Genomic DNA, 12,515 nt, shown 5'->3' on the forward strand with positions numbered 1-12,515 from the left:
ACCGTATCAGGAACAACACTGTCCAATTCAGATAGCAAAAGACCAATATCCGTATTTGCACATAGGCCTCGAATGATGAATGATGATTCTTTTAATTCTTTTGGTGCAAAAGAATAGGAGGAAATGTTCTTAGTCTTAAGAATAGACATCATTGATGCGTGAACAGAAGAGTCAGAGAAAAAAATTGCACTTTTTTCTATTTACATTTCTTATTTTAAATGAAGTGGCTGGTATTTTCGCTTTAAGCGTTTCGATAAGATCTTTGACATTCACAATGAATAGAAAAATTGGAGTACTCCATGCCTTTGTAATCTCATTTGTTGATGGCACGTCTGACTAAGGATTGTTGACAGGGAGGTTTTGCTGAATTTCCAGATCGCCAAGCACACCCAGAAGTGCAAACTGGTTTTGGTCGTTAGTTTTATGTTCGACAAATTATTTATAAAAAGACTTTATTAAATAAAATAAATTTCACTGAGTAAAAAAACACGTCTGACCAATTGCAATGCTGTCAATTCTCTCCTTGATTCAACAATCTCCATCTTTTTTTTTTGTCGAAATGTTCAGTTTTACCCGGTAACGCAGGACTAACCAACTGATATTGCCCAGCACTAGGGGTTTTATGAATAATTCATTCCAGGTTAGAGTAGCCAGACTTTTCAACCGCCTACCTGGTACATTAAAACAATTTTATCTTAGGAATAATTCATATCGTGGTAAACTTTGTGAGTACCTTAGAAGTTTAGAAGAGTAGTGGAAAATACGTCTGTTGCCACAAGCAGACTATTAATGATTGTATACAGGATTCACTAATAGAAGGTTAGGTCACATGCAAAACACAAAGTGGATAGGCCCCATAAACATCATTGAGGATGTCAAATCTGACGATTGAAAATGTCATCATATAGGAGAAAACGTAAACAAAGAATGAATGTAAAAAGAGAACAAGTTGACATCCTCAATGCCAAGTACTGCCAAATATTAAAAAAAAAGTATATCGGCTGATCGCTTGGCTTAACCTTATTCAGTGAATCCTGGATTGTATATTGCACATTAAAAAAATGGTTTATGCTTCTTTACTTCCTGTTGTTCTTTTTCTTTGGGAAAATAGTAAATAAAATAAAACGTTTTTTTAATATGACTTGTAAAAGACCAATTTGTAGTTTAAGTTCAATGACAAGGGGCCTCCTTTTTATAGCCGATTCCGAACGGCGTGCCGCAGTGCGACACCTCTTTGGAGAGAAGTTTTACATGGCATAATACCTCACAAATGTTACCAGCATTAGGAGGGGAAAACCACCGCTGAAAATTTCTTGTGATGGTCTCGCCAGGATTCGAACGCAGACGTTCAGAGTCATAGGCGGACATGCTAACCTCTGCGCTACGGTGGCCTCCCATGTTCTAAATGAATAAATATAAAATAAAATAAAAAAACATAAGCAAGACTTTCTTTGCTGATGTTCAAACTCATGCAATGATGATGGCTTTACTTCGAGCCAAGAATACCGTCATATTCCTTCACTCCAAAAGAAATGAGACAAGAGGCAGTCATCTTACGTGGACTCCATTTAAATTCCGAGCTTGAACAAATTAAGGAGGAACTGGACAATCTGGTCCCAGACACCGTTGCAACTGTAACAAAGTTTAAAACTCCCGCATCGATAAAGAAAAATATATGTAGAAACTGGCCTGTTTCTAGTTTCTTTACTTCCCGAAAAGAAATTGGGCGATGTCACTTATATTTGCGGTATACTCAACCAAATCGTCACTTGAGAAAAACCAAAAAGGAAAAGCGAAATCATTCATTCAATCCTTTTTGCGCCAATTGCAAAGAGACAGGTCATCCAGCGAACTAAAAACGATGCCCAAGCTACAAAACGTACATAGCAGCTCGTCGTGAGAGAAATAATAATGCCGTCAAAACAAACACCATCGCTCAAAACAACGTAAGTAGAGCAATTATCATGTCTACAATTACCCCTGTGAAATCTTATGCCAGCTTTTTTTATCCGAATTATCAACAAAATAAGTCATCAATAATTGAACAATTCTTAAAACTTGCCAATTTTTTCTAAGAGCCTGAGGAGCTCTCTATAGAAGAGAAGATAAATATATTTATGGCAAAAGCCGAATTTTTGCGTCTGCTTAAAAAAGCTTAGTCAAATGTCCATAGATATTTCAATTGTTTAACATTCAATGTGAGGTCTCTTGTCGACCGAAGCAGACAAGTTGACCTTTGCAACACACTAGTGAACAACAAGATTGATATTGGCTTAAGCCAAAAATGCCATTTGCGCAAATACAGAAATTCAAAATTCTCGGATTACAACTTTATTTACGACGGCTCACCCCTTGGTGTAGCCATTATATTATAAAACAATATAAGCTATAATAGAATTGTATTAACCGATTTGGGGCTCAATTCTTGTTTTGTACAATTAGATATGGTATCTAATGGTACCAGTAAAAAAATCTTAGTTGGTTCATTATATATTCCGTGTAGCTATGTGACACAAAGGTTTCAGACGGATCTAAACAAGCTTTTGGACTTAATTGGTGGTTTTGATGGCTTTATTATTGGCTGGGATTTAAATACCAAAAGCCCTTCCTGGGGCGATTTATCGGAAAATTCAAATGGTAAAATACTTACACAATGGCTTCTGGACCATGCCATTGATGTCACAAGACTTTGCGATTCTGCTCCTTCTTACCCAAATGGATCTTCCTTTCTGGAACATTACCTAATAAGTCCGAACCTCCTAGACCAAGTAAACAAGAATTATTCTGTTGAATGCTTACCATCCTTCTCAGATCATTTCCCACTAAAACTTAAATTGAAATTGAATCATACAGAATTAATAACGAAGGCGCCGAATGTATACACCTCATACAAGAATACCAACTGGACAAACATTCGTGGTGAATTGGAATCTGCGTCTTTAAGGTTGATGCCGGCAATTGATAGAAATCTTGAAATCAATGCAATTGATAAAATCATCTCCGAGTTCAACAACACGCTGTCATCGATACATGAAGCACATTCGCAGAAAATAGTTTTGAAGCATGGGGGATTCCCAGTTTCAGAAAAAATTATAAAATTTTTTGCGTCAAACACCAATGGCAAAAAGAAATGAAGAAATTTTCCATCGAGAGGGTAATAGGCAAAGTACGGAATACAAAATACTGTCCAAACAAATACAACTCCTTAAGTAATAATTAAGGAACCTGTAAATTTAGAAAATTTTCTGGATTTCAACAAAAAAGTTCAAAATATCAAACCAGGTCCAACTGCTTTCAGAGAGGTGGATAAAATAGTTGGAAGAAATAAGTCGTCTTCTGTTAGCAATATCTTAAGTAATAATACAATAATATCCAACAAATATGATATAGCCAAGCAGTTTCAACAGTCCACTCCGCAAAACCCCGTTGATGGTTTTAAAAAAGAGTGTCAAATTATATTGCTCCATTACCGAGGTACATTTACACATTTTGCGATAACTTCACTGCTGTAGAAAACACAGATACATTTCATTTTATAAGCTCCGAAAAAATACGCAACATAATCTGCAGTTATAATAACAAAAAATCAAGTGTTCTCCATGGAATATCTAATTTTATCTTTCGAAAATCACCTTCATCCTTGAATGAATTTTCAACAACTGCATTAACGCTGTCTATTTCCCTTCAGCTTGGAAAATGGCAGGATTCACTAATAGAAGGTTAGGTCACATGCAAAAACACAAAGTGGATAGGCCCCATAAACATCATTAAGGATGTCAAATCTGACGATTGAAAATGTCATCATATAGGAGAAAACGTAAACAAAGAATGAATGTAAAAAGAGAACAAGTTGACATCCTCAATGCCAAGTACTGCCAAATATTAAAAAAAAGTATATCGGCTGATCGCTTGGCTTAACCTTATTCAGTGAATCCTGGGAAAATGGCAAGAATCATACCGATAAAGAAGAAAAACCTGATAGCAAATCTGTTTATAAATTCCGTCCGATATCCATACTCTCAAATATTGGCAAAATCTGCACGCACTCTTGAAATTCCATTCAGACGTCTCGGACCTCCTCAGAGAACAACGCTGCATAGTGGCTATTGCCCTTGGTATAGATAAGGCGTTCGACTCTGCATCTCACAATGGCGTACAGTATAATATGGTAGAAACTGGAATCGTAAGGATTGATTGGTTAAAATTTGTAGTTCAAATCCAAGACATCTACTCAGCATCAGGCAAATTATTTAATTTGCTTCTCTATGACTTTCCGCTCTTTTACTTTAATTGGTTATGACAGAATATTTGTTCCACTAGCCGAACGCAGAATAGCGTTCCAAGCGCCTCGATCTTCAAAGCGCCACTCATTCAAAAATCTCTGACACCAAGTTTCGAGGTGTCTCCCACCACTTGATCTTTTCATTGCGCTTTTGGTCTTCTCGGTTTGCGTGTACCACCGTGTTTGCCTTCAAAAGACTTCTTTGCTGGAGCTTCTTCATCCGTTCTGACAAAATGGCCTAACCAACGCAGCCGTTTTATTCTGATGCGTGTAACTATGCTATCGTCGTCGTACAGCTCATACAGCTCGTGGTTCATACGTCGCCTATATTCTCCATTAACGCAAACTGGTCCATATATTTTACGAAGAATCTTTCTCTCAAATACTGAAGCACTGCCTCATCTGCATTTACAAGTACCCATGCTTCAGAACCATATAACAGCACGGGTAGTATCAGTGTCTTGTATAGTGTAATCTTCTTCTGTCGTGAGGTGGCCTTGTAGATAGAATTACTGACTGTCTCAAAGTTGTGGTTCCCAACATTCTCCATTTTCTTTATCTGCTCGGTTGTGTAAGGCTTTTTGGGAGTTGAAACCATCCATTTCGTCTTATCTCCATTTACTGCCAGACTCATTTTCACTGACTCTCTTTTGATTCTTCAAAGGCTGCAGTAACTACTTCCGGTGACCGACCTATGATATCGATGTCGTCGACATAGGCGAGTAGCATGTGTCCTCTTGTGTTTAGTGTGCACACTTATGGGTATTCCCAGACTATTCTCTACGCTGACGACTGCAAGATCTACTTTCACTATTCATCTCCTACTCAGATATTAAATACGGCAAGCACACATCTCAGAGTCATCAACAGTTTCTACAAAAAAATGGGACATTAAAATTAAAGCGTCAAAATCAGTAGTGATTTGTTTCAGAAATGCTTCAAGGAAAGGCCTAGAGGCGTAGTACCTGAAAGAAAATACTTGTGGCTTTCACTTGATAGGATCAACATCCCAATAAAATTGTCCATCAAATACCTTGGGAAACATTTCAACCAACTGTTTAAATTTAACACACTCGCAAGACACACTGCAAAAGGCAAAAAAAGTAGCTGGCTCCCATATTCCCATATCTTCTTAACAAAAGATACTTACCTCAAATTACAAAACTGTTGCTTTACAAAGCAGCCGTCAGATCTATTTCAATGTACGGATGCCCTATTTGGTTCTCCATTTCCCCAACTGTTGCCAATGAACTTGAAGTCTTCGAGCGCAAAGTTCTTCGAAAATGCGTGAACTATCACCTTAAAAATATTTATCGAAAGTATAAAAGATCATGAAAATTCTCTATTATGCGACATCTATAATTTGGAGAAAAAATATGCGCTGGTCTGATTTGGCTTATATGTCACCTGTTTCCATTATCCACGAATCTTTTAACACCGACTCAGACCACAACAATATCAGTTCTTTCTTAAAGCCTGTCCTGGTTCGCACAGAGGCAGACAAATGTAAAAAAACAACAACAAATTAACAACAACTATTCTATGTACGAAATAGTATATATGTACATATGTAAAATATATATAAAAGTAATACTCACTTCATTAGCTTTGTACAGAATGAAACTTATATACCTGTTAAAACAATTATATCGTATTATTATAATAGCCTTTTTTTTAAAAATTTAATACTTACATCAAGGCGTATTTATATATATATATACATCGGCGAATTGCTACAACAAAGCATCGTTTTTGGGAATAGGATATGTCAAAATTTGTAAACAGGGCGAAGAAAATTCTTTTTGCCGTGACTTAAAGTTTTCGGCAAATTAGCTTAGACCAATCAGAGCAAACAGAAAGAAGTTTATCAATTTTGGAGTGTCAAGCAAGAAAAACTAATTTTCAAAAACCATAACGGCGCCAGAGGCTTTACCCACAAAACCACCAAATGGCAGGTTTAAATAGTTTTCACTAGGTTATTATAGCGCTAAAATAGCTACCAAGTGAATGCCTTTAACCTTCTGTGTAGACCAGGGTAGTTCTGGTTCAATTTCAATTGGGCTGGGACTAATTCCAAATTCTTACACGTGTGTCTCGATTATAGCCAGTGACCACATATCACATGTGTCAAATGCATGACTCTTTGGTGTGGTGGACATGGGGTGGATAATTAGCGTTCCAATAGCAAAGTCAGGATTCACTGAATAAGGTTAAGCCAAGCGATCAGCCGATATACTTTTTTTTTAATATTTGGCAGTACTTGGCATTGAGGATGTCAACTTGTTCTCTTTTTACATTCATTCTTTGTTTACGTTTTCTCCTATATGATGACATTTTCAATCGTCAGATTTGACATCCTTAATGATGTTTATGGGGCCTATCCACTTTGTGTTTTGCATGTGACCTAACCTTAAATAGGATTTTTGTGACTAGAGCTCAATCACCACAAGGACGGTGGTTGTATCCCTTTTTGAGGCTCTTCGATATTTGTAGGATTTTCAGGTCATATGAAAAGGAGTTAACGTTTGTTGGCTACGAGGATGACGTTTTCACCTTAGTATGTGGTCGTTCAGAGTGCATATGGTATGCTGCCATGATTGGTCAATGGGCTTGACGTTAACCCCCGAAAGATAAAGTTGGTGCTATTCACCAACATGAGGTAACATGGTGTGTTCTGGGGACCTCTCCTAGGGTGAAGCTACCGTTCTCAATACTGAAAGGGCTCCTGACAAGAAATTACAATTTCAGTACTTTAACGTCATGCTGGGCTGGACATGGCGGACTTATTATAGACAGTTGAGTACCAAATATGGCACTACCTGAAATTGTGGGACTAGGCGCAGGGTTAAGGCTACACGAAGACCTTTTTCCAGTCTAAATTAGTCCTTTCGCCATTCTTCACTACAATAGAGGCTTGAAATGGCAGACTGGAGGGAACTTGTCCCCACTATTGTCATGCATGTTGGCTCTTTATCTTCTTCATTTTAATGTCTGGCATTGTATTGCCGTAAATTTCGTCTGTGTTCTTCAGAGTTTATTGAATCTTTTTCGGGGGCGACACAATGAATCTAAGTTCACTAAGGTTGTTCGACGCGTACCATTATATAACCTTAGTTTAAGAACCATAACAGCAGCAAATCAATCAAATCAATTTATAATATATTTATTTTGAAGTTTATATATTTCTAAAGCGAATTCAAAAATGAATTGACATATTAAGTTCCATCAGCTGTGCTGATGCGGCCACCTTATTAAATACGCCATGACTTACATGAAATCCTCTGTGGTACAAATGTGTTTTTCACATTCATTCAATAACCTTATAATTTACTACATCAGTGTTACTGTTAACAGTTCGTTTTGTTATCTATTTTTAAATGTTTTGGTAGTATTGGTTGTTTGTTTATTTTTTAACAGACAAATTGCTCTGTGTACAACCGTAAAGGCCGCGATCAAGCTTTGTCCCTTTCGTTCCCTTAGTGTTTCTAACACATTATCAATCTCATATAGCAAGTAGCTTATATTCAGTGACAAAGAAGGTTAGAACAAGACGTAAATTCGATATGCATGTCTAATGTATTTTGACAAATAAGAAGACGTTTCAATAAAAGCATGTTATATGGAGTTTGACAGCAATCCGTTCAAAAATGTGAACAGAATACTCAGCTTTACAGGTAGTGGCAGCTGCCCAACAAAAGTAATTGCGGATTTTTCATATAGTCGGCGTTGACAAATTTTTCACAGCTTGTGACTCTGTAGTTGCATTCTTTCTTCTCTCAGTTATCAGCTGTTACTTTTAGCTTGCTTTAAAAAAAGTGTAAAAAAAGTATATTTGATTAAAGTTCATTCTAAGTTTTATTAAAAATGCATTTACTGAGTGCCTTCAAACATTCCATGACCTCTCATTAAATGCAACACCTCCTTCAGTTCTATACCAGTGCTTTTACCGGGTGAAACGTACTTCTCTTGTAGAGCATTACGTATTCTTATTATCTCAGACTGCAGTTGACTGGAGCTTATGATCATGGGGTGAAAGTGACCATTGTTCACTTCCAACAATAGATCGATGACTTCTTTTTGCGCCTCATCACATTCTGCGATACTCTCGTGTATTTCTTTGGTGATCGTAAAAACCGAATTGATTCTCTATAAACGTAATAGTTCTCGTTCATTGTGGCGCTTATTTTCTTAATTTTGCACTTCATTTCTTTAAAGTGCGAATTGACTTCATCCGTCTTTTTCATTAGCAGATTGACCGTTGTGTCAACTACAGATGTCTGCTTCTTTACTAGTTCTTAAAGATCGCCTTTATTTTACTTATTTTTTACTCCATGTTTCTTATAACTGACCAGCACTGATCTTCAGAGTCTTGAACATATTTCTTTGGCTTTGTCCAGTAATCTTGCTACAAGCTCCAACGTATCCAAATAAGGTTGCATTTCAAAATATATGACCATGTTCCATGAAGATGAGAACATATGTATCTGAGATATAGGATCCAAGTACATTGTCGTGGAACTGTTCAGCATACAAATACAAATGTTTACCAACATAATCATCATCATTGTGGGATTTACCAATATTCTTGGTAATCGCCTAGTCATGTTTAACTGCGCATTTTTCTGTTGCAAATTTTCCATATTCTTCTTCTCTAATATTTCATTTTCGTGCTCTAGCGGGTATAACTTATGAACCGGTCTCTTCAATTCTCCGCTTTGTGATGCCGGAGCTTCGGATAATGCCCGCGCTGCTACTGAGTTTTTTTTTTTTTTTTTTTTTTTTTTAAATTCAATATTTATTACAATTAAATTAAGTACAAAAGAATTGTGGCCTCAGCGCCAATAGGCATAATTGAGGCAAGCTGGCAGTTATATCAAAACATTAATATATATTTAAATTAAAACAATTAATGAAAGTTAATATAAAAAATTAAACTTATTTGCATTATCAATGTCACATTAGAAGCATATTATCAATTATTTTGTAAGTAGGCTTTTAAATTTACTTTGAAATTTGATATGCGATTTTCAAACTTTATATTCTGTGGCAATTGGTTAAACTCAAATGATCCAATGAACTCAATACGTTGTTTCGTTAACTCCAATCTACATCTTACTACTCTTAGATCATGTTGATTTCTTGTTGAAAATGCTGTTTGATTTTGAGAAAATGTAATAGTATGATAACCTAATGAATGTAAAACTTTGAAAACATACAACAAAAGTTTATACTTATATAGGGTATGAATCGGCAAGACAGATTTGCAGATATTAGAATACAGTCGTTCAGTTGGAAATCTGGGAGGCAGCCTAAACACGGCTTTTATTGCTCGATTTTGCATTGCCTGCAGGGTTTTTAAAGTGGTTGAATTCCTATAACCATATATGGATACCAAGTAATCAAGGTGGCTTTGAACCAGGGCACGATACAAACACAATTTCGTCTTAGTATCCATTATATATTTCATTTTATTCAAGATACCTATGGCCGGTGCAATTTTCTTCCTTATACCAGAAATATGAGTATCCCATGACAAATTGCTTTGGAATGTTAAACCCAAATATCTCACCATACAAACTTCTTCAATAGTGTCCCCACCCACAACAATACTGAATGGTAACCCCGCGACATTACAATGAGGCCTAAAACGTATTACTTTAGTCTTGGTCGTATTCAAAGCAAGCTTGTTCAATCTGGCATATTCCATTATCAGAGATGCATCCCTTTCCATAGTCATTCTCAGCGCCCTTTCATCCTTGTAGGGATAGAACAGCGATACATCATCCGCATACATAAAGAGACGGCCAGATAACTTCAAATTCGACAAGTCATTCAAATATATCAAAAATAGTAGTGGTCCCAGGCAACTTCCCTGTGGCACACCACAATCCACAACTGTCATGTCGCTCTTGGCCCCACAGACCTCAACGTATTGAATACGCCGTGACAGAAAACTCTTAAAAAGTAATAGCTCACTGCCACAAACACCATAACATGACAACTTGTCAAGCAGTATGTCATGATCCACAAGATCAAACGCTTTCGAAAAATCTAAGAATAGAATAGAGTTCGTGTATAGGCCTTGAATTAAGATCCGCTTCAATCTGAGACAGCATGATGAGTATACATTTTGGGCAGCATCTTTTACATAGCTTTATTCTGTTCTTTGCACCGATAATCCAGAACTTCCTTCGTATCATGTTTTCCATTACCCTGTTTCCTCCATGCAGTGTTCCGAAGTCGGTATGTCGGATGATGTTTCCTGCTAACCTCGACTTTTGGATAATAATCGGATGTTTTTGATTTTACAGTAATTCTGAATAAAGAGGTCTTCCTCCGACTCTCATCACTCCAAGACTGTCTAACTGGGGGTGTAATAAGGCTAATTTGCTTCAGTGATCTACGGCTCCAGATACTTTTAATTGTTTCATTTCCGTTAGCCACTCTAGTTCCTGGTGCAGTTTAATTATTCTCATTTCAGCCTTTTCTAGCTCGATCGCTATTAAATGCTCTATTTCTGCTTTCGTTCCTCTCAATCCTTTAATGAACCGCAGTATGTATGCCATGACCCTTTGTTGTTTCTTGAATGACGAAAATTGCATCATTTTTTCATACACTCCATTCTCTTTAGCTGAATTTTTTGTCGCTGCTGAGACTGCTGATTTCTCGTTTATTTCATGCCTTTCTTTCTTACCTTTCACTAGCCATTCAGGCCCATTCCACAATATACTGTTATTAATGTCTCAAGGGAAACGCCTCTTGATCCTAAGGGAAACGCCTCTTGATCCTAAATCTGCTGGGTTTTCTTTTGATTTAACATATCCCCATCTCGCTTCCAACTTGGTATCTGCAAACTTTTCAGTGAGTGAAGACTTTGCGCAAATCTCTTCCACTCAGCGCTCAATTTTTCCTCCAATGGTACGTCCCATTCAATTTGTTGCTTGCATAAATATTGAATGAATAGCTTGGTTGTTACCGTGACTGGGGTCAGCAAACCCAATGGATCGAAAATGTTTGCCAGACTCTAACTTCATCGCCTATTTGCATGTTGAATGTGAAGCAATCCATGGTTGGCCTACACTTTAACACTAATGTTTTCAGACACTCATCTTCTCGTACTTGTACCAATTAATATTCCTCTACTCTGCTTACGGCACACAAAATTTCAGGGGTATTTGCGATCCATTTTCTTAAATGTAAACCGTAAGTTTCTAGCTCTTTCGATTAGAAATCGCCCTTTATTTTATTGCCAATGTCCTGATTTGTACATCTCTTACCAATTTCTATAAGAGTCCTTATGGCCAGAAACGGTGTTGACGCTGTGTCATATGTGACCGTAGTAAGCTTATATTGTTGCACCGGCTCGGACTTTCTATTTCTCCAGAGTACATACTGATATTCCTGGTCTTCATCTTCTGCTTTAATTTGTCGGAACATTTTTTCCACATCGACTGATATGACGAATCTCCACGATCTCCACTTAGTAATGATGGCGAATATGTCCTTTTGTAGTTGTGGACCCGTATGAAGGATATCGTTCAGTGCCTTTCCATTCGATGTTTTTGATGATGCATCGAACACAACCCTTACTTTTGTTGTAAGACTTGTTTCTCGTACAACCGCTTGATGTGGCATATAATACTTCGCTACTTTCTTCGTCTTTACTTTCACCATGTGCCCCATTGATATTACCTCACCTATCATTCTTAATATTCTCCTCTCAATTCCGCACATTCTTCCAGTCTTTTCTCCAAATTTAAAAATCTTGCCATTGCTCTTTTATATGATTCTCCCAATTCCTTTTCTTCAGTTATTTGTGATCCTTGGTCGATTAAAGCTCTTAATGTTACGTATTCTCCATGTATAGACTTTACATGAAGTTTGGCGGTAGCCAGAAGATTCTCTCCAAATGGATTAGTGTGTTATGGCTCAATCCGCGCTTCTGACATTTGCCATCGCTCAAACACCGCTTATCTTTCCCGTGCTTCAGACATTTAAGGCACAACTGGGCTGTCTTTATCTATCCATCTATATCGCTCGTTCGATGACTGTGCCGCAAATCACCTACCAGCAAGAATGTCATGCCCATTAAACTTTCAGAATCGGCATTGCTCCTTTTAGGCCATTCCAGGTCTATCCTGTGTCTTAAATAGTCCTGGCACGAATTTTTTTCTGCTCGTTGAAGCCTCCAGTGCTTGATACTGCTATTCCAGAAAGTCCAACACATCTGCCA

The 12,515-nt window shown here is 37.3% G+C and overlaps 1 long non-coding RNA gene across 1 annotated transcript; it reads right to left on the reverse strand.

Annotated features, from left to right (window-relative positions):
- Positions 1 to 4,385: 4,385 nt before the first annotated feature.
- Positions 4,386 to 6,652, reverse strand: LOC106089780 (uncharacterized). Its single transcript, XR_009396499.1, has 5 exons — positions 5,976 to 6,652; positions 5,881 to 5,914; positions 5,433 to 5,581; positions 5,248 to 5,367; positions 4,386 to 5,155 (listed from the first exon to the last, which is right to left on the reverse strand). It is a non-coding gene; the product is annotated as an uncharacterized LOC106089780 (long non-coding RNA).
- Positions 6,653 to 12,515: the final 5,863 nt, after the last annotated feature.

This window comes from Stomoxys calcitrans, chromosome 1, assembly GCF_963082655.1.
Source record: "Stomoxys calcitrans chromosome 1, idStoCalc2.1, whole genome shotgun sequence".
NCBI lineage: Eukaryota > Metazoa > Arthropoda > Insecta > Diptera > Muscidae > Stomoxys > Stomoxys calcitrans.